This window comes from Xenopus laevis, chromosome 2S, assembly GCF_017654675.1.
Source record: "Xenopus laevis strain J_2021 chromosome 2S, Xenopus_laevis_v10.1, whole genome shotgun sequence".
NCBI classification, from domain to species: domain Eukaryota; kingdom Metazoa; phylum Chordata; class Amphibia; order Anura; family Pipidae; genus Xenopus; species Xenopus laevis.
In genome coordinates, this window is record NC_054374.1 from 165,161,899 (window position 1) to 165,181,955 (window position 20,057).

The window sequence follows — 20,057 nt, forward strand, 5'->3', positions numbered from 1 at the left end:
AGTAACAGTGGATAATAGTCTCTGGGAAGGGAGTGTGACTGTGGGATAGCAGGTATAGTAGGGAGAGATGTGTCTATAGTAACAGTGGATAATAGTCTCTGGGAAGGGAGTGTGACTGTGGGATAGCAGGTATAGTAGGGAGAGATGGTGTCTATAGTAACAGTGGATAATAGTCTCTGGGAAGGGAGTGTGACTGTGGGATAGCAGGTATAGTAGGGAGAGATGGTGTCTATAGTAACAGTGGATAATAGTCTCTGGGAAGGGAGTGTGACTGTGGGATAGCAGGTATAGTGGGGAGAGATGGTGCCTATAGTAACAGTGGGATAATAGACTCTGGGAAGGGAGTGTGACTGTGGGATAGCAGGTATAGTAGGGAGAGATGGTGCCTATAGTAACAGTGGGATAATAGTCTCTGTGAAGGGAGTGTGACTGTGGGATAGCAGGTATAGTAGGGAGAGATGGTGCCTATAGTAACAGTGGATAATAGTCTCTGGGAAGGGAGTGTGACTGTGGGATAGCAGGTATAGTAGGGAGAGATGGTGTCTATAGTAACAGTGGATAATAGTCTCTGGGAAGAGAGTGTGACTGTGGGATAGCAGGTATAGTAGGGAGAGATGGTGTCTATAGTAACAGTGGATAATAGTCTCTGGGAAGGGAGTGTGACTGTGGGATAGCAGGTATAGTAGGGAGAGATGGTGCCTATAGTAACAGTGGATAATAGTCTCTGGGAAGGGAGTGTGACTGTGGGATAGCAGGTATAGTAGGGAGAGATGGTGCCTATAGTAACAGTGGATAATAGTCTCTGGGAAGGGAGTGTGACTGTGGGATAGCAGGTATAGTAGGGAGAGATGGTGCCTATAGTAACAGTGGATAATAGTCTCTGGGAAGGGAGTGTGACTGTGGGATAGCAGGTATAGTAGGGAGAGATGGTGTCTATAGTAACAGTGGATAATAGTCTCTGGGAAGGGAGTGTGACTGTGGGATAGCAGGTATAGTAGGGAGAGATGGTGCCTATAGTAACAGTGGATAATAGTCTCTGGGAAGGGAGTGTGACTGTGGGATAGCAGGTATAGTAGGGAGAGATGGTGTCTATAGTAACAGTGGGATAATAGTCTCTGGGAAGGGAGTATGACTGAGGGATTGCTATACACCGCTCTCTTCACGAACATTACAGAAAAGAAGAAGATGCCATCTGTGAATTCTGATGCCCTGAATCTGCTGTCTGGGGGGGGGGAGCAGGGAGGGGGGTATATGTAGGGTAGTGGGATAGGTTTTTATAATTAAGGGTTTAATTAAGGCAACTAAATCTTCCACACTGGGTGTAATGGTGTCAGTAGTGTCGCTGAGGAGGAGTCACAAATTACTACTCCTGACCCAAACTGATTTTTTTCTTAGCCAGAAATGGCAGGGAACTTATTTTATTCAACCAAAAGGCTGGGTGGCCCAGGAATATATTGGGGGGGGGGGCTGTCCTGATTGTATTCCCATGTATTCCCTTATACATGACTTTAGTGCAGGCAGTTCCAGCTCCAGATGTGATAGAAGCAGAATCCTCCAGTAGTTGAGATGAGTCAGGGAGAAAGGGAGACATGTATATTATTGGAACTCAACAGAGAAACAAGTATTTGACCATTTGCCCTTTCTTAATTATTCCCCGTTGGGCCTGCAAAGGTGGCCACTCCAGTAACAAGAGGCCGGATCCAAAGCTGTGCAAATAACTCCGGGTTCAGATGATGTTTGGAGCTTCAGACCTCACAGTGGGGCAGGAATCAGTTCCAAGGAACATGGGAGGAGAGTCCAATTTAAAAAAAATGCATTCTGGGATTTCCAAGGAAAAACATCTGTTAATTGGAGATATCAATAGTCACATTAAGACTAAATCGGGGCTGAAATAAACACTGTGATCAATAGCCGATAACATTGTCATAACTAGAAGTTACATTCCTGCTAATCAGGTACTCACAGGAGATCTATCTGGTTAGACTTAATCAGGGGATAATTGTTATGTTTTGGGTAGCTGAGGATGAGTAGAGTATAACAATGCTTTATCAGCAGAGTCATGCAGCCATTACACAACAGTAACTTTCACTTTTAAGCTGTCAGGAAGTATGTACAGTATAAGTCTGGGCACAGTGACATCTACAGGCCATTTGCACGAACACCACAATAATCTATTAACAGAATTCCTAAACTGCACCATGAAATCTAACCATAGCAACCAATCAGCAATTATTTGAAAATCATTTTGGCTATAGGAGAGAAAGCTCCAAATTATGGAAGGGCAGTCTCCCATAGACTCCATTTTATCTAAATAATCCACATTTTTAAAGATGTTCTTTTGCTTAGGAAAGATGCGAGAAAGGTTTCTAATTTTATTCCTAAGCAGAAGAACATCAGTCTCTTTCTTTCTCCTGACAACTTCCTTGACTACTTGCTGGTCAGACTGGTGGGAAACTGACCAGCAGGTGGCGCTGTTGTAACACAATTCATTCATAGTAACAGTACATGTATCCCTTAATATCTTGGAATTAAAACAAAATAAATAATGAATGTACATTACAAAAGTGCTTAGAATAGCCCCCTCATCAATTTTATATTCACTTATTTTAAAGGTTTACTTATCCTTTAAGCACCAACAGTAAATTTTCCCTTTGGTTCTGTACATTATATACCATTGAATCTAGGCATCCAATGACCAGTGTTGGAATCAATATTTATTTTTAAAGAAGAAATCAATACTCTCAAGTTGTATTAAGGTGCTCTAGATACAAAATACAACCTTTCATTCCACCACACAGGCTGCCTAGGAGTCATCTTAGACTCTCATCTGTCTTTCTCACCACACATTCAAACACTTGCAAAATCTTGTCGTATTCAACTGTGCAACATTGCTCGAATACGACCCTATCTCAGTTCAGAATCAACTAAAACACTGATTCAGTCTCTGATCATCTCCCGCCTTGATTACTGCAACTTACTCCTCACAGGTATTCCAACAAGTCACCTTTCACAACTCCAATCTGATCTAAACGCGGCCGCTAGACTCATTCATCTAGCTCGCCGCTCAACATCAGCTGCTCCCATATGTATGTCCCTTCACTGGCTCCCAATCTCTTCTAGAATCAAATTCAAATTACTTACACTCACATTCAAGGCCCTTAATAATGAAACCCCTCCCTATATTTCATCTCTAATCTCCAAATACTCTCCTTCACGAAACCTACGCTCTACTTCTGATCTTCCCTCACTTCTCCTCTGGTCACTTCTGCCCATTCTCACCTACAAGACTTCTCTCTGGCCTCTGCTTTTCTCTGGAACTCTCTGCCTCCAGCTGTCAGACTTTCTCCTTCTTTCCAAACTTTCAAGCGCTCCTTAAAGACCCACCTGTTTAAAGAGGCCTATTCGTTGTACCTTAATTAATCATTGCTGTATCAAAAATGACAAAGTGTTTATATAATCCTAATGTCTCAATTGTACCCTAACCTTTTAGTTTGTAAACCCTATTGTACTCTGTAATCCTTGTCTGTTATCCACCATTTATTCCCTGTTTGCTATAACTGCAGTAAAGCACTGCGTATCTTGACAGCGCTATATCAATAAATGATGATGATGATCTTCCCATGGACAATCTCCATAGGAGAACTGTGATCAGCCAGTTCATTTGCTTGGATAAAAAAACATGGAAAAACCAGTTCCTTCTAGTGGCCATGCTGTTCTTAAGGATTGCTGCCTGAAAGGGGTGGTTCACCTTTCGGTTAACTGTTAATATGTTACAGAATGGCTAAGCAATTTTTAACTGTCATTCATGTTTCCTTATAGTTTTTGAATTATTTGCCTTCTTCTTCTGACTCTTTCCAACTTGCAAGTGGGGGTCACTGACCCCATCTAAAAACAAATGCTCTGGAAGGCTACAAATGTATTGTTATTGCTACTTTTTATCACTCGTCTTCCTATTCAGAATATCGCTCTCTATTTCATACTAGAAGTAAATTTAAAGATCCTTATCATTTAGTGGTTCTGCAGTAGAGGCCCAGATCAGTAGCTGGTGGTCCTACCTTGGGGTCAGTTAGGGAGAGATTTGGGACAAACGTCTATTCATTCTCCTAGGACCCCTGTAGGTTCAGTTGGGGTGAGACACACATTTCACGTTCTATCTACTCATGAAACTCAACGTTGGTCAGCTGGGAATGGGGCGCTGATCAAACGTTAGACCTTAGTCCAAAATCCATTGGATAATTGAACCGAGCACCTCTCGGATGTTGCAGCACAGGCTTTACTCTGCAAGATGAGAGACATACAAAGCATTTATTGTTTTCTAAAACAATAGTTCCCATTATTGGTCCTTGGTTCCCACTATTGTCTCTGCTATTAATCAAATAAGACACAATAGAGCGCATTTAAAAATCAACAATATCAACCAAGCCTGGGGCTGATGTCATTGGCCCCCAATAGTCAGGCTTCTGTGGAACATTCCGCACACAAGGACCTTTTGTCTTACACTTGTTCTTGGCTACTCCGTGGGCCTGGAGACCAGAACAACTGCAGACTAACAGCGGAGCTCATTTCTCTGGGAACTGCTTGAGTTCTCTTGTCCCGGATCCAAGCGGAGAAGAATGGAGAATTAGCACAAAGTGCACGGACCACGCTGAATGGAGAGGGGTCTTCCAGTGCACCCGGGAATAACAGGGAGCCCATTGTGAGCCCTGAACTAATGTAATAAATAAGGCTCCTTCCTTTTATTGAATCAAATTCCTTTCATTTATTATATGAGATATTAATTGTATATATTAGATACGAGTAGACATTAATATGGAGATGATCTGAGACAGACATATATTACAATGTGCAATTTATTTTCATTTCTTTACCAGGATTTCTAATGGGTAGAATTCAGGGCCATTCATATATTTCCCTAGTGGCTGAGGAACTGCAGAATAATTCGATTAACTCCTGATGAAGCCAAACTTGGGGCTCCAGAAATGATTGATGTAATCGCTGCACTAATTAGGATGATCCTACTGATTATCTCCCCATGTCAACTGATACCCCTAGCCCTTTAAATTCACTTAATTCTGTGCCCCATAACATATGATTAATATACTGACAATTATCATCAAAGAATCTTATTTTTATTTGAAATGCAGTGTTTGGACAAGCAAAAAAAAGCATTTGTTTAATGGAAAAATTGTTTCAGTACTAGTGTGATTTTGTGTGTTTTTATTTTTATTATTTTATGTTTTTGTCTATTTCTTTTAATTTGCCCTGGTCAATTCTAACATGACAAATATGAATGACAGGAAGACTTTTGTGCTGAATCAGCTTTTTTGTAGTCTGGGTAGTCTTTTGCTATGTGCCCCACAATGCCCAGCCTGAAGGTCAGTTAGGGGGAGATTTGGGGTGAGTGATTATTTGTGCCCTGGGTACCCCTGGAACTATAGCAGGGTGACTGTTACCCCAATGTTTCTATATATCTGTAACCTTGTTATGAGCTAAGGGGGCCCAGTCTGAAGGTCAGTTAGGGTGAGATTTGGGGTGAGTGTTATTTGTACCCTGGGTACCCCTGGAACTATAGCAGGGTGACACCCCAATGTTTCTATATATCTGTAACCTTGTTATGAGCTAAGGGGGCCCAGTCTGAAGGTCAGTTAGGGGGAGATTTGGGGTGAGTGATTATTTGTGCCCTGGGTACCCCTGGAACTATAGCAGGGTGACGCCCCAATGTTTCTATATATCTGTAACCTTGTTATGAGCTAAGGGGGCCCAGCCTGAAGGTCAGTTAGGGGGAGATTTGGGGTGAGTGATTATTTGTACCCTGGGTACCCCTGGAACTATAGCAGGGTGACACCCCAATGTTTCTATATATCTGTAACCTTGTTATGAGCTAAGGGGGCCCAGCCTGAAGGTCAGTTAGGGGGAGATTTGGGGTGAGTGCTTATTTGTACCCTGGGTACCCCTGGAAATATAGCAGGGTGACTGTTACCCCAACATTTCTATATATCTGTAACCCTCCACAGCTTGCAGCCATTTAGGGTGAGATTTGGGGGTAAGTTCCTATTTCCTTCTCTAGGCACTACTATAAGCACCACTGATCTACTGATGGGAAAAAGTGAAATCATTGTGTTTTATTCTTTTTTACCCAAATTTTTCCCTGCAAGGGGGGGGGGGCTAGTGCAAAGTCGTTATGCAGACACAGTCAGATACAGGTGTTGCACCAGGTAAATAAAAAGGTTTGGCTGCAGGGGATTTCTGTGGGCAGTTTGGGGTGCTATGTCTGGAGGGTAAAGCAACTCCCTGTCCCAAAAGCCTTTGTTCGTGGGAACTGTTTTGTAGGTAAATACAATCACATGTATGGACATCGGAATTGCGACACTTTTGTGACACACACTGCACTACAAAGCCTGTGTCTCTCTCCAACAACAATACTGGGCTTGCTAACATTCTATTTTGTCTTACACTCTGTGTATTTATTTTACAAACCGCTATCCCGCCTGTTGCACAGAGGATGCCAAAAACAAGCTTTTTTATGTTTGATGTTTATGCTCTTTCATTAGAACGTCACCCACAATCAAGTCCCTTTAATCTCTTAATGAAAGGCTTTCTGTCTCCCCCCTATTTCTTCTCTGTTGGACCCTGCCAGACATCTGTGTGACAACTCATATATCCTACTGCGCTTACAATAACAGATCAGCGCTTATCGCACAGTGTTTCCAGTTCCACAGTCAGAACTCACAAACCAAGGCTGAATTTTTGGGAAAGATTTATTTTTAAATTCCAATGAAGCATCAAATTGAACTGTTTACTTTGAATCTTGTAAAGTTTCAGAAATTCCCATACGCACAAACACACACCCACACACATATATATATATATATACCTGTATGCGAGGTAAGGCTGTCTTTAGCGCAGTGTCGGACTGGCCCACAGGGATACCAGGAAAACGGTGGGCCCAGGTGTCAGTGGCCCTCATGCTGCTCAATGTTGGCCTATTTCATGGCCATTCCCTATTTCTATGAGAACAAAGAGGCTAAATAGATGGAATAATAGATTATAGTATGTAAAGAAAAGAGACTAAGAGAATAGAGGTTAAGTGAGAAGAGAAAGAATTATACTACTGAGATTGGGCCCCTGGTCTAAGGTTTTTGGGTGGGCCCCTGGTGTCCCCGTCCGACACTGCTTTAGCGCCAACTAGGAGTAATTAACAGGCAACAGCATTGGTATATAACCAAATTTGTAAACAAGATAGTACAAATGTGTCTTTTGTACAGCAGGTTATATAGTAACAGTAGGATTAATGTCTCTGGGAAGGGAGTGTGACTGTGGGATAGCAGGTATAGTAGGGAGAGATGTGTCTATAGTAACAGTGGATAATAGTCTCTGGGAAGAGAGTGTGACTGTGGGATAGCAGGTATAGTAGGGAGAGATGGTGCCTATAGTAACAGTGGATAATAGTCTCTGGGAAGGGAGTGTGACTGTGGGATAGCAGGTATAGTAGGGAGAGATGGTGCCTATAGTAACAGTGGATAATAGTCTCTGGGAAGGGAGTGTGACTGTGGGATAGCAGGTATAGTAGGGAGAGATGGTGCCTATAGTAACAGTGGATAATAGTCTCTGGGAAGGGAGTGTGACTGTGGGATAGCAGGTATAGTAGGGAGAGATGGTGTCTATAGTAACAGTGGATAATAGTCTCTGGGAAGGGAGTGTGACTGTGGGATAGCAGGTATAGTAGGTAGAGATGGTGTCTATAGTAACAGTGGATAATAGTCTCTGGGAAGGGAGTGTGACTGCGGGATAGCAGGTATAGTAGGGAGAGATGGTGTCTATAGTAACAGTGGGATAATAGTCTCTGGGAAGGGAGTGTGACTGTGGGATAGCAGGTATAGTAGGGAGAGATGGTGTCTATAGTAACAGTGGGATAATAGTCTCTGGGAAGGGAGTGTGACTGTGGGATAGCAGGTATAGTAGGGAGAGATGGTGTCTATAGTAACAGTGGATAATAGTCTCTGGGAAGGGAGTGTGACTGTGGGATAGCAGGTTTAGTAGGGAGAGATGGTGCCTATAGTAACAGTGGATAATAGTCTCTGGGAAGGGAGTGTGACTGTGGGATAGCAGGTATAGTAGGGAGAGATGGTGTCTATAGTAACAGTGGATAATAGTCTCTGGGAAGGGAGTGTGACTGTTGGATAGCAGGTATAGTAGGGAGAGATGGTGTCTATAGTAACAGTGGATAATAGTCTCTGGGAAGGGAGTGTGACTGTGAGATAGCAGGTATAGTAGGGAGAGATGGTGTCTATAGTAACAGTGGATAATAGTCTCTGGGAAGGGAGTGTGACTGTGGGATAACAGGTATAGTAGGGAGAGATGGTGCCTATAGTAACAGTGGATAATAGTCTCTGGGAAGGGAGTGTGACTGTGGGATAGCAGGTATAGTAGGGAGAGATGGTGCCTATAGTAACAGTGGATAATAGTCTCTGGGAAGGGAGTGTGACTGTGGGATAACAGGTATAGTAGGGAGAGATGGTGCCTATAGTAACAGTGGATAATAGTCTCTGGGAAGGGAGTGTGACTGTGGGATAGCAGGTATAGTAGGGAGAGATGGTGCCTATAGTAACAGTGGATAATAGTCTCTGGGAAGGGAGTGTGACTGTGGGATAGCAGGTATAGTAGGGAGAGATGGTGTCTATAGTAACAGTTGGATAATAGTCTCTGGGAAGGGAGTGTGACTGTGGGATAGCAGGTATAGTAGGGAGAGATGATGCCTATAGTAACAGTTGGATAATAGACTCTGGGAAGGGGCTGCGGCTGTGGATGAGGAATGGTTGATCCAACCAAAACTAGTTTCCAAGCCAGGAATTAAAAAATATGCACCTGCTGGTGAGTGACATGTTGCTTGTGAGCCACTGGTTGGAGATCACTGGACCAGAGAATCATCCCAAGGGAAGTCTCATCAGATGACAATATGGTGCAGCATCAGCAATAAGAAGGACATAAGTCACTGGTAAAATAGGATTATTTCTTAAATATCTATAATTAAGTGAACTGAATAGGAATGACAATTTTTATCATTAGAAATACAAATAATAGCACATTTGTACAATAGCAAGAGGCAAGGCCTTCCCCTCCTGCTATTGGGGTTTGTTATGTTAATAGTTCTGCAACAGACTTTATTGGTGTTTTTAAGAGAAACATTTGTTGTCTTCTGGGCATATTCCAGCTTTGGCCCAATGTGTGAGGTTGGAGATGTAGGTTGTTCCTTTGGTCCTGTTGCCACCTTTTACCCTATTCTCCTGGATGGTTTCTGCACAGGAAAGTTGTTGGAGTCTGTTAATAGACTCTTGTGGTATCTCCACCATTTGGGTGGCAAGTACAGGATCATTTTCTCTTCCCAGGGGTCCATGTGACATTGTTTCAGAGGTTCTAATCCTTCCCTTGGCCATACCTTTGTTTCTTTGCAGGAGACCCTTATGATTCCACCTACAGGGGCTATGGAGACAATTGGAATGCCACGCAGATGGGGTAAATGCTTTCTGAAGTTGTAACGTAAGTATCTAGTATAGATACATTTTAAAACAACTGGACTTGCTGAGTAATCAATGAAGACGTTTCACTACTCATCCGAGCAGCTTCTTCAGTAGTAGTGAAACGTCTTCATTGGTTACAGTTGTTTTAAAATTTACCTATACTAGATATACCATGACCTGGATGAATGAAAATCTTCATAGTCATATTGTAACATAAGGTATCCCAAAACCAAGGTCCCAGTCATGGCTCGCACTTCTACCTATAATAGTTGCCTTTCGCTTTGGGAGGAACCCTCCTCTACTGAGATGCCTCCAGATCTTAAAGTGAGAAGACCAAGGGGAAGAGTTCTGGGCAGACAAGGGAACCAAACTTATACAAGAAGGAAGAGGAAACAAAGGATGTAGTAGAGGGTCAGGCTGGGTCGATACCAATTGGGTAGTGCAGTACAAAGTCCAGTGAGCGATGAGCTTTGTGGACCACTAGACTCACAGAAGGTTGGGTACTACAAGCAAAGATATCAAATACACAAAGAAAGGTTGGAATGTAATAATGAACATATAGATAATATAATTCTGTATCTTGTGTGTATGTTGGAGTAAGCATGGCTCTATGGAAGCCTATATCCAGGCAGCCCACCCAGCCTGCAAAGTAAAAAACGAAATCTTTACCATAAGCTCCACAAACCTCAACCACAGGCTTGGCCCACGTATCTGCTGATGCCCAGTGATTTTTACAGAGAAATGATACTTTAGTTATAAGTATGTTTTACTTTGTTTTTCTATCAATTATCCAATTACAGCAGTGCCAAACCATCTCCTTCATAATAGAAACATATGGAAGTTCCATGATACAGAGCTCCATGGGATTCTAGCAAACTCAAACTGGCAGTAATTAAAGGGGAGATTCCAGTTTAGCTCTGCAGATTGTAATATATCAGTGCTGCGTATCCATTTTTATATCCTTCTACTCACATAACAAAAGGCTCGTTCACCATAACTGTAGATGTCAGACACCAAAATTAAGGTTATTTTCCGGCAAGCCCCATTACACCACACTCATCTCCCAGTGCCTCCTCTGCCGGGGGTATTAACATGGGAGATTCCCAAAATTTCTCTTTGGGTTGACAGGTCTGTATTACAATAGGCTGAAAAGACAAAAAGACAGTTCTAGAGCACCAAGAACTGACACTTATGTTGTACTTTGTGCACATATGGGTGCAGATTGAGTTTATTATTGTGCCAGGGTACAAATTGTAAAGAAAGGGGCACTGGGTGACAGGAATAACCAGGGGGACAAAGGGTGCAACTTCACTAGGCTGTAGCTCTGCAAGGATCCTTTTTTGTGCTTGTGGGAACCAGGCTGTTTTCATGTACAGTACCTTTAGGCAATCTATCATTCTTTCGGGTTTTTCGTTCAAGCCCCATTTAAGGTCGAACTTTTGGCCAGGGCCCTCCTTGAAGACCCCATCTTACATAGTTACATAGTAACATCGGGTTGAAAATAAATAAAGTCCATCAAGTTCATCCCCTCCAAATGAAAACCCAGCCCCATACACACACCCCTCCCTACTGTCACATAAATGATATATACCCATATCTATACTAACTATAGAGTTTAGTATCACAATAGCCTTTGTATTATGTCTGTCCAAGAAATCATCCAAGTCCCTCTTATAGTCATTAACTGAATCATCACCCGGCAGTGCATTCCCCAACCTCACTGTCCTCACTGTGATGAACCCCCTACTCTGTTCCTTTAAATGAAACTTCTTTTCCTCCCATAGTTAAGAACCAAGCCACTCACTGTTTTTGGCATCATTTAATTATAACTTTTTAAATTTATTGAATGGCTGATGTTTTACCCCAACTTTGATGTGTTGGCTCATTACTTGACAAAAGAATATTGTTTGTAAATCAGATGCATCACTTCCCTTTTGCAAACAGACTCCCCTTACCATATTGATCTTATCTGGGAGAAAAGCAAGTTCACTGTTGACTCCCACCAACAGACACACGGCACCTTGACCTTTCGACCAAGGGGAAGTAAAACATTACAAAACAAAAACACACAGAGGAAGTGAAATGGCAGATAACATTTTCAGTTGTTGTTTGTGTTCTCAGAGAGAAATTCCCCAGAAATAGTTCAGTATTTGGTTTTTAGAGAGATATTTCCAAGAAACAACATGATTGATGGGATTTTCGACCTGCACACATCACTAATCAGTCTTGATGTTTTAAATAAAGATAGCCATATACATTCTATACAGGAATGGTTGTGCATGAGTTTGCCTAACTAAATGTTTTTAAAGGCAACTCAAAGGACAAGGAAAGCTGAGTTCACTGGGGGCACCAAAATTTCAGGGCACTTGTGATACACACAGAATTGTTGGTCCCCTTTATAGAGAAAAAAACCCAGGACCCACTCATGGCCACAGCGTCTGCTTTCTCTATAGTTACGCCATTTGGTCAGCCATTGAAGCTGGTATAGGAGAATAGGCACAGGTTTAAAGGAGAACTAAATCCTAAAAATTAATGTGGCTAAAAATGCCATATTTTATATAGTGAACTTATTGCACAAGACTAAAGTTTGAGCTTGTCAATAGCAGCAATGATCCAGGACTTCAAACTTGTCACAGGGGGTCACCATCTTGGAAAGTGTCTGTGACACTCACATGCTCAGTGGGCTCTGATTGGCTGTTGAGAAGCTAAGCTTAGGGCTCGTCACTAATTATCCAGCAGAAAATGAGCTTCCCTGGCTGTAATATAAGCTGATGCTACAGGTTTGCTGATTATTCAATTCTGATGCTAATTGCACTGGTTTCTGTGCTGCCATGTAGTAATTATGTGTATTAATTACTAATCAGCCTTATATTGTGACATTTCTATTCTATGTGTACTGTATATTGTGAGTGGCTCCCTAAGCTCAGTAAGTGACAGCAGCACAGAGCATGTGCAGTGAATCAGCAGAAAAGAAGATGGGGAGCTACTGGGGCATCTTTGGAGACACAGATCTTTACTGCTAAAGGGCTGTGGTTGCCTTGGGCTGGTACAGAAGCACAAAACATCATGTACAACATTTCTAGCTACTCCTATAGTTAGGCTTTACTTCTCCTTTAATAGTATTTTTCAATTAAGGTGTAGATGAATACAATGAAGACATACTTAACTGTCAGGGAATAAACCAATATAAAACCAATGGCAACGTCTGAAGATCAACATCAGTAGAAATGAAAAGCCATAGGGCTGGGTAGTGCTGAATAGTATTAGGTGTTTTTGGCAGTTGCTGTTGTTCCTTTCTGTCTGGTCTGACCAGTTTCTTTCTCACAGAATTCCAAAGTGCCCAGGAACAATGCCCCTTTATTGGCTGCTGTGTTGGGGAGGCACTGGCTAAGGGCAGTATTTAGGGGTAATATGAAGGGATGGCAGAGCCCATTACATACAGGGTGAGACTGGTGTGCCAGAGAACCTCAGTATAGCAGTAAAATAAAATAGTTGGAGGATGAGCGTGGGCCCTAGGAGTATTAGTCAGTCCCACCTTCTGCTCCAGGCACTAAATGCAAACAGAACGGTCTTCAAACACAACAGAGAAGTAGTGATGGGCAAATTTGTCCTGTTTTGCTTCACCAAAAAATTTGCGAATCGACGAAAATTGTGAAACTGCAAAAAAATCGCCAAATTGAAGTCAATGAGCGGCAAAATAGTTTTGAAGCGTGTCAATTTCGCAACAATTTTTATAAGTGCGCCTATATTGTCCAAATGCATTAAAGTCAATGGGCGCCCGAATAATTTTGATGCGTGCCAAAATATTGTATTTTCTCCGCAGTTTCGTGAATTTATTCGCTGGCGGTGAAAAGTAGAAATTCGCCACAAATTCGCACCTGCCGAATTTACTTGCTCATCACTATAGAGAAGTCTGGCTCCCACACTTATATAAGATTCGGCCAAAAGAGCCCGGACCAATATGTCCGACATGTCAATCCCAAAACAAGGGAATTACTATGAAGTTGGATTCTGTTTGCTGCTCTACCAGCCCATACTCTTCTAGGAAGGTTTCACTAGATTTTGGAACAGTGTTGGTGTTATTCGCTTCCATTCAGGGGGCACTGGCCAAAACCATGGAAACCAGCCCTGGACCATTATTATTCCTTCTCTATCATGTACCTGGTGGCATTAAGTTTAAACATGTACCTGTTGGCATTAAGCATTCAGTAGTGTTCTCCTGGCATCAGCCAAAGCCAGACTTTTCCTTCAAACTGTCAGATAGTGAAATGCCATTTAGTACTGCAGAGGACGTTTCCAATGCCCGTGCCATTAACCCCTGCCCAGCTCATTTGGTGATTGGGTTTCTTTGCCTCTGATCACCCTGATAAAAATCTTCACTCCCTATGAATTGTTGGACTTTCTCTCCCCATGTTAATGCAAAATGTATTGCAATGACCTAAAGTGGCAGCCAGAGGGACGTCTCTGCAGTAACATGTCATGAAAATCCATTAGGAACCTCCCAACATCTGAAACATTTTTATTAACCACATCCATTTTTATTAACCAATTTTTCACAACCCCATACATGACAGTTTTATCACTAAATAAATGGTATAATGGCTTATTAACCACAGGTGTGCCAGTATAATCACTAGATAAAATGGACAAAGGGCTTATTAACCACAGGTGTGCCAATATAATCACTAAACTAAATTCATAATGGGCATATTAACCTCAGATATGCCAGTATAATTATGACAAAAAATGAGGGGTGGGGTGAGCATATTAACCCCAGATGTGATGTGTATAATAACTAGTTAAAATGGATAAAGTGAATATTAACCACAGATGTGCCAGAATAATTACTACAGAAAATGGGTGTGTGTGTGAGCATATTAACTCCAGATGTGCCAGTATAATCACTAAACAAAATGTATAATGGGCATATTAACCTCAGATATGCCAGTATAATTACGACAAAAAATGAGGGGTGGGGTGAGCATATTAACCCCAGTTGTGCCAGTATAATAACTAGATAAAATGGATAGTGATGGGCGAATTTATTTGCCAGGCGTGAATTTGCACCCCTTTTTGGACGCCGGCATCAAAAACGAGACGCCCACGGCGTTTCGTGAATTTTTCACCGTTTCGCGAATTTCGCTGGAAATTTGTGAATTTTTCGGCGAAGCAAAACGGCCCAAATTCGCCCATCACTAAAAATGGATAAAGGGCATATTAACCACAGATGTGCCAGTATAATTACTAAACAAAATGTATAATGGCATATTAACCTCAGATATTCCAGTATAATTACAACAAAAATTGAGGGGAGCAAGAATTTTAACCCCAGATGTGCCAGTATAATCACTAGATGAAATGGATAAAGGGCTTATTAACCCCAGATGTACCAGTATAATCATTAAATACAATTTCTAACGGGCATATTAACCCCAGCTGTGCCAGTATAATTACTGATGAAAATGGGGGGGGGGTGAGCATATTAACCCCAGATGTGCTGTCTTGTTGTTCAGCCAGGCTCACATGTATATTTATGTTGTACACATCTATATGGGATGACTGGTGACAAGAGATCAGACATGAATTCAGGACTAATGGAGCCGCTTGTGTTGTGTTTGTAACAAATTCTTGCTCCCTTACCGTATGTCCACTTTCTTTTCAATGAGATGGTTGGGCAATAAAATATCGTTTAAATATGTATCTGGTTACAAATCAACACTTTTTTTTGGCTGGAAAAACCCCACAGTGACCAGACTTACTGCTAATGCAGCTCAGTAAATATTTGCAGGTAAGTGTTAGGTACATAATTGCTAATTATCTTTCAGTGTTTCTCTGACGACCAGACCATGAAGTCTATTAAAGTATTTGTAATGCAATTTATTTTTATTGTGCAAGTTTTCAACAAGCCTTGATAAAGAACACAACTAGAGAAACAGGAACAGATACAGAGATCATCCTCTTAACTTAAAACAAGTGTAAAGTAATAGAATGTTCCGCTCCAATAGTCCAAGCAGGAGTCCATGATCTCTCCCTATTCAGTTAACTATTTGTTATTGGAGAGGTCTGGATGGGGGGGTAGTGTCTTCCTAATATTAAACAAGGCAGTCTTTATAAATAAGATTGTGGATACTGGAAAGTTTATATGGGACTTAGTAGTTAATTACTTTCAGTGGTCCTTTATTTTATGTTCTCGTATATTATAGACCTCACCTCTAGTTCTTTATATTCTTTCATTCTGGTATCCTTTTGGTAACATGGTGACATTAATATTTGGAAAAGTAGATTTAGCAACTGTAGCCTAATTAGTCTTGGTGTGCTCCACTAATCAAACTGGAGTCCACAGATATTGGAGAATACTCTGTTACTGGAGTATCTTAGCAGCTATAATATTTTTTTTGCTGCTGAACAGAATTCCTTGAGGCCAAAGATACTTATCCCATCTATGAAACTGATTACCAGAGGTAAGTAGTTATGGCCACCTTATAGGGCAGTGATTCTCAACCAATGGCTCACGTGCAACATGTTGCTCACCAACCCCTTGAATGTTGCTCCCAGTGGCCTCAAAGCTGGGGCTTATTATTGAATTCCAGGCTTGGAGGCAAGTTTTAATTGCATAAAAACTAAGTATAGTACCATGTAGAGCCTCCTGTAGGCTGCCAGTCCACACAGGGGCTACCAAATAGCCAATCACAGCACTTATTTGTAGGGATGCACCGAATCCACTGTTTGGAATTCGGCCGAATCCCCGAATCCTTGGTGAAAGATTCGGCCGAATACCGAACCGAATCCTAATTTGCATATGCAAATTTGTGTCAGGAAAGGAACAAGTGGAAAAAAATCTTCTTTTGTGACAAAAAGTCACCTGATTTCCCTACCCGCCCCTAATTTTCATATGCAAATTAGGATTCAGATTCGGTTCGGCCAGGCACAAGGATTCGGCCGAATCCCGAACCGAATCCTGGATTTGGTGCATCCCTACTTATTTGGCATCCCAGGAACTTTTTCATGCTTGTGTTCCTCTGCAACTCTTTTTACATTTGAATGTGGCTAATGGGTAATAAAGATTGGGGACCCCTGCTCTAGAGTATAGGTACCTTGATATGGTGCCTTGTCAGAACTAACCACGAGTTCTATCTTAGACCCTTTAGCAGCAGAATATATTATGCAAATAGATTAAGTTTTAGCCTTAGTCCCTCCAGCAGTCAGCAGTTTATTTGACGTGTGAGTCCCACCAACTGAACAGCCTGACCAATATCTGGCCACATATTGGCTAGTCATCTATCAAGCAGGTCTCAATATCCTAGTGAATAGCCTAGTGGTGGAGAACCAAATGTAGCTGGCAGATCTCCATATTCTCCATTATCTTATTGTTGGCCCTAAGGGTAATGATTGGATCAGCCCTAATTGCCCCAGTGCATGACTGGCCAAATAAGAAGCACTCACTTATCATTCTCACCAAACGAGCAGATTGCACCATATACATGAGCTTTCACCTCTAGTGATCAGACACCAGTTGCCTCCTCCAGCACATTTTTCTAGGAAGCCATGCGATTATCTAGAGCAGGGCTGTCCAACTGGCAGCATGCGGCCCGCGACACCCCCCCCCCCCTTATGTGGCCCTCCATATGAAAGTCTGACTGCTGTGTTTGATTACTATTTGTAAGATTTAAATGGTGCCACTAGAGAGATTAACTGGCCACATCCTTTACAAGCCTTTACTGTTCACACCTGAGACCCAGACTGAAACTGCCACATTATTCACCTGTTCACACTTTATACAAAATACTAATGGGGCCCCAGCACTGTGTCACTGTATGTAGTACATATTAGACTGAGAGCTTTACTTGTCTCCTGCTCTGCCTTCCCTATGCTCCTGTGTGGGTCATACTTTGCCTGCTCTTTGCTCCCTGTGTTTGCCATACTCTGTCTTAGGGATGTAGCGAACTGTTCTGCTGCGAACTAGTTCGCGCGAACTTCGACCGTTCGCGTCCGCCGAATGTTCGCGAACGTTTGGGAACGTTCGCATTTTGAGTTCGCGTTCGATTCGAATACAAGTCGTTCGACCATTCGACCATTCGAATTCCTGCGACCGCTAAAATCGAACGATTTCCATTCGTTCGAACGATTGTAAGCATTCGATCGAATGAAAAGCATTCGATCGAATGGCTTTGATCATTCGATTCGAATGAAAATCCTTCGATCGAATGATTAAAATCCTTCGATCGTTCGAATCGAACGATTTTAGCGGGTGTTCAAAGTTCGCGAACTGTTCGCGAACGTTCGCATTTTTTGCCGGTGTTAGCGAACGGCGTTCGCGAACACCAAATCGGCAGTTCGCTACATCCCTACTCTGTCTGATCTATGATCCCTATGGAACATAAGTCTGGTATTTGTTCTGGGGGTTTGTTAGCATTTGAAAATGATTGTTAGTGGCCCCTAAGGTGTTTAATCATATGCTGGGGTACTGTATTATACACAGGGGAGGGGGAGGCATATGGATTTATGGGTATGTCTTAATATGATTTAGCTTTTTTCACATATGAGTGACATCCCTGCAGGACAGACACAAGGTAGTTTGGCCCCTAGGCAAGAGCTTCACTCAGTGCCCCCCTGTCCTGCATTACCATTTCCCTCCTTACCATGATGGTTTTTAAATAAAGAGAGCAAGAAAATGTACAAGACTTTTTCATTTATATTACTGCCCCTGTACCTGTACCAGCAAGCTCAGCAGCCCTCCATCATACAGCCCTCCTGCAGTCATCATATTGCCCCCAATCTTTACCTGTGTCAGCAGCAGCCAAAAATAAATCTGATTCACCCGACTGAGTGACCATGATTACTGAAACCAATTATTAAATAAACGCTTGAAAAAAAAAACCCCATTTAAAGTGCGCCCCTCAATGATGGCGTCCTAGACAGCCGCCTACTCTGCCTACCCCTAGTTCTGGCCCTGATCCCTGCAGTGAGCACCAACCATTTGGTTTTTTGGTGTGCTATTAATGTGGGCGTGGTCTTGTGGTAACATGGGTGTGGTTTAAAGTGGGTGTGGTCTAAAACAGGGAGTGGCTAACACTGGCTTCTGTTATCGGCCCTCCACCATGTAGATTATAAAAATTCCGGCCCTCTGTAACATATAAATTGGACAGCACTGATCTAGAGGAGGAAGGTGGTTGCCAGAGATAATTGCTATTAAGATATTAATTCTCTCCTGAAACTCACATGAACATGCAGCAACCTAACCCACAACCCACCTAGAAAGATATCAGTGACATTACTGGGGAGGATTGGCCACTTTGATACAGGATAATGCAAATCTCTGTCTGTGTAAATAAACTTGTATCCATCCCTAACTGAAGCTGCTCTCAGGGTCTACTGCTGATACCTGACCTGAGTTGGTAGGGCCCCCTGAGCACCATGTGTCCCTGTGACTGTGATGTTCTGCTCGGCATTGTGGGTACATGGGCCAAACATCATACAGTACATCAATAACCAATAACACATTCTTGCACATTCCCTATAAGTGCTCTTACTGATGAGCGGTTGAAGCTGCGCTCCCCTGCGTTCCGTTTTTCTGCGTGCAGCCGCAGGGGAGCGCAGGAATAGACGCATTACGTTTTTTCCAATGGGGCTGTACTCACACAGGCGCGTGTAGGCGCCGAATGCAGGTTGAGACGCAACATGCTGCATTTTTCCTGCGTTCGGCGCCTACACGCTCCTGTGTGAGTACAGCCCCATTGGAAAAAACGTAATGCGTCTATTCCTGCGCTCCCCAGCGGCTGAACGCAGAAAAACGGAACGCAGGGGAGCGCAGCTACAACCGCTCGTCAGTAAGAGCCCTAACAGAAGGCATCTGCCATACCATTATACTGTATATATATATATATATATTTACACACAATGCAGTCACATGGCACCCGTAGGGGATCAGCCCAGGCATTTTGCAAGGACAGGTTGTAAAAATAAGCTTTTTATAGCAAAAGTTTTGTGAGTTGATTTGTGACAATAAATGAGTCACTGTACTTTCCAAGTGAGATACAATAGTCGCTTCCCTCCGTGCCCATAACCTTTGCTCTCTCCATTGTGGGAATTATTTGGAGCTTGTTTACAGCGCGATGGCCCCTGTACGAAGTGAAGAGACATTCTGTGCTACAACTCTATGGCAGAAGAAGAAGGAAATGTTTTCCAGTGTTACAAATTACTAGTAAAAATGATAAAGTAGATGGCAAACCTTTGAAATTTGGAACCAATGTAATTATTGAGGGGAGAGTGGTACCATGGTTACGGTAGTAGGGTTATGGTAAAATAGTTATGGTTGTAGGGTTATGGTGACATGGTTACGGTTGTAGGGTTATGGTGAAATGGTTACGGTTTTAGGGTTATGGTGACATGGTTACGGTTGTAGGGTTATGGTGAAATGGTTACGGTTTTAGGGTTATGGTGACCTGGTTACAGTAGTAGGGTTATGGTGACATGGTTACGGTTGTAGGGTTATGGTGAAATGGTTACGGTTTTAGGGTTATGGTGACCTGGTTACAGTAG